Source organism: Malaclemys terrapin, chromosome 15 (assembly GCF_027887155.1).
Source record: "Malaclemys terrapin pileata isolate rMalTer1 chromosome 15, rMalTer1.hap1, whole genome shotgun sequence".
Classification (NCBI taxonomy): Eukaryota; Metazoa; Chordata; order Testudines; family Emydidae; genus Malaclemys; species Malaclemys terrapin.
Genome location: NC_071519.1, coordinates 14227306 through 14229805, shown reverse-complemented (window position 1 = coordinate 14229805; position 2500 = coordinate 14227306). Strand labels below are relative to the sequence as shown.

At 75.0% G+C, this 2500-nt stretch overlaps 1 non-coding gene across 1 annotated transcript; it reads left to right on the top strand.

The window, feature by feature from the left end:
• The first annotated feature begins 878 nt into the window (after positions 1–878).
• LOC128823680 (5S ribosomal RNA) lies at positions 879–997 on the top strand. Its single transcript, XR_008441920.1, has one exon. It is a non-coding gene; the product is annotated as a 5S ribosomal RNA (ribosomal RNA).
• The last annotated feature ends 1503 nt before the right edge of the window (positions 998–2500 follow it).

The following is a 2500-nucleotide window of genomic DNA, read 5'->3' as shown; positions in this document are numbered from 1 at the left end:
TGACCTGGCGGCCGGAAAGCAAACCGGCCACTGGCTAGCCCCGTCGGCAACCTACGGGTTGACCTGGTGGCCGGGAAGCGAACCGGCCAGCAGGTGAACCCGTTCGATTCCACGGGTTGACCTGGTGCCCGGGAGGGGACTCTGAAAAATGTTCAGCCCTTTCGGCTCGGGGTTGACCTGGTGGCCGAGAGGGGACTCGGACGGCAGGCAAGCCGCCCTGGCCTCACCCACCCCGGCCGCAGCGAGGGACTGCCTCCCGGCCGACTGGATCGGGCCCCTGGAAGTCTGGGGGGAAAAAGAAAATGGAACCTGACGCCTCCGAGGAGGGGGCGCCCAGGGAAGGAGGGAGATCCGGGTTGACCTGGTGACCGGACGGGAAAGCGGCCACCGGGCGTGCCCGTTCAAACCTACGGGTTGACCTGGTGGCCGGGAAGCGAACCGGCCAGCAGGCGAACCCGTTCGATTCCACGGGTTGACCTGGTGCCCGGGAGGGGACTCTGAAAATTTTTCAGCCCTTTCGGCTCGGGGTTGACCTGGTGGCCGAGAGGGGACTCGGACGGCAGGCAAGCCGCCCTGGGCTCACCCTCCCCGGCCGCAGCGAGGGACTGCCCCCCCTCCACCCACCCACCCCCCCCCCCGGCTGACAGGATCAGGGCGCACTGGATGTCCGGGACAATATTTTCCCCGACGCCGGGGAGGGCGGGCGGGCGGAGGGGCTCTGGCGGCCAGCCCGGGCCCCGGAGCTCGAGAAGGAAAAAAGGACCGGGCCCGCGAGAGACGGGGGCCCTGCCGCAGGGGGGCAGTCCGACCGGGGCTCACCGTGCGGCAGGCCCGGGCGTCGGCAGGGGAAAGCGGGCGAGGAGGCGCGGGGGCCGGGTGCCTACGGCCATACCGGACCGAACGCCCCCGATCCCGTCCGATCTCGGAAGGTAAACCGTCCCGGGCCTGGCTAGTACTTGGATGGGTGACCGCCTGGGAATCCCAGGTGCCGTAGGCAGCTTTTCCCGGTCCGAGCCAGCTCTCTCTCCTTTTCTGGGGAGGAAGGAGAGGGGGGGGACGGGCCGGAAAGCCCCTCGTCGCTCCTGCCGAGTCGGAGGTCGCGGCCGCAGGTCACGGGTCTGGGCGCCTGGGGTCCGGCTCCCCACCCGGCTTCCTCCGCGGAGGACCCACCGAAGCCGCTGGGGGAGACCCCGGGCATGGGGCGGACTGGCCCGGACCCTCCCGGCCGCCGGCCCGCAGGACCGCCCCGAATCCCCCCGCCCCGCGGCCACCCAGGCCAGGCCTGGCCAGGCGGGACGGACGGCGGGTGTCCAGCGCCCAGCGGCTTCCGCCAGCGGGGACCCACGGCCCCCAAAGCCGCAGGGGGAGGCCCCGGGCCCGGGACGGACTCGCTCGGACCCCCTGCGCCCGGGCGCCGGCTCGCGGGACCGCCCCGAATCCCCCCGCGGCCACCCAGGCCAGGCCTGGCCAGGCGGGACGGACGGCGGGTGTCCAGCGCCCAGCGGCTTCCTCCAGCGGGGACCCACGGCCCCCAGAGCCGCAGGGGGACACCCCGGGGCCGGGACGGACTCGCTCGGACGCGCTCGGACCCCCTGCGCCCGGCCGCCGGCTCGCGGGACCGCCCCGAATCCCCCGCCCCGCGGCCACCCAGGCCAGGCCTGGCCAGGCGGGACGGACGGCGGGTGTCCAGCGCCCAGCGGCTTCCGCCAGCGGGGACCCACGGCCCCCCAGAGCCGCAGGGGGAGACCCCGGGGCCGGGACGGACTCGCTCGGACGCGCTCGGACCCCCTGCGCCCGGCCGCCGGCTCGCGGGACCGCCCCGAATCCCCCCGCGGCCACCCAGGCCAGGCCTGGCCTGGCCTGGCAGGCCGGCGTGCAGCTCCCCCGGGCTTCCTCCCCCGACGACCCGCGCCCCCCCGAGCCGCAGGCGGAGACCCCGGCCCCGGGGCGGACCGGCCCGGGCTCGCTCGAGCCCCCTGCGCCCGGCCCGCAGGACCGCCCCCCCCCCCCCCCCGAATCCCCCGGGAGAGGCCCGGCCTGCACGCCACTGACGACCCGCGGCCCCCAAAGTCGCGGGAGGCGCCCCCGGCCCCGGGGGCCGGTTAGCTCCGTGTCGCTCCGCGCCCCCCCCCCCGCCCCTCGCTGCCGGGACCGGGCACCGCCCCAGAGTCAGCCGCAGCCGGACGGCCTGAGAGCTGCCCTCCTGTGGACGACGGTGAGTTTACCTTGACACTAACCGGCCATCAGCCAGGTCAACCCCATTGCTAGACTGGGGTGGACCTGGTGGCCGAGTGGGGACTTGGAACATTTGACAGCTGCTCCCCGGGGCTTGACCGCTTGTCCTGAACGCCCCCCCCCCACCCCACCCCCCCCAGCCCCCGGCTCCTGCTCCCCTCTCCCCAGCCTCGGTGCTCCGCTCCCTGCCTCGGAGGCTGCCCCTTTGCGGCGCCTGCATCGCCTCCGAGGACGCGCACCTTCCGGAGGCTGGACGTAAAGCCTG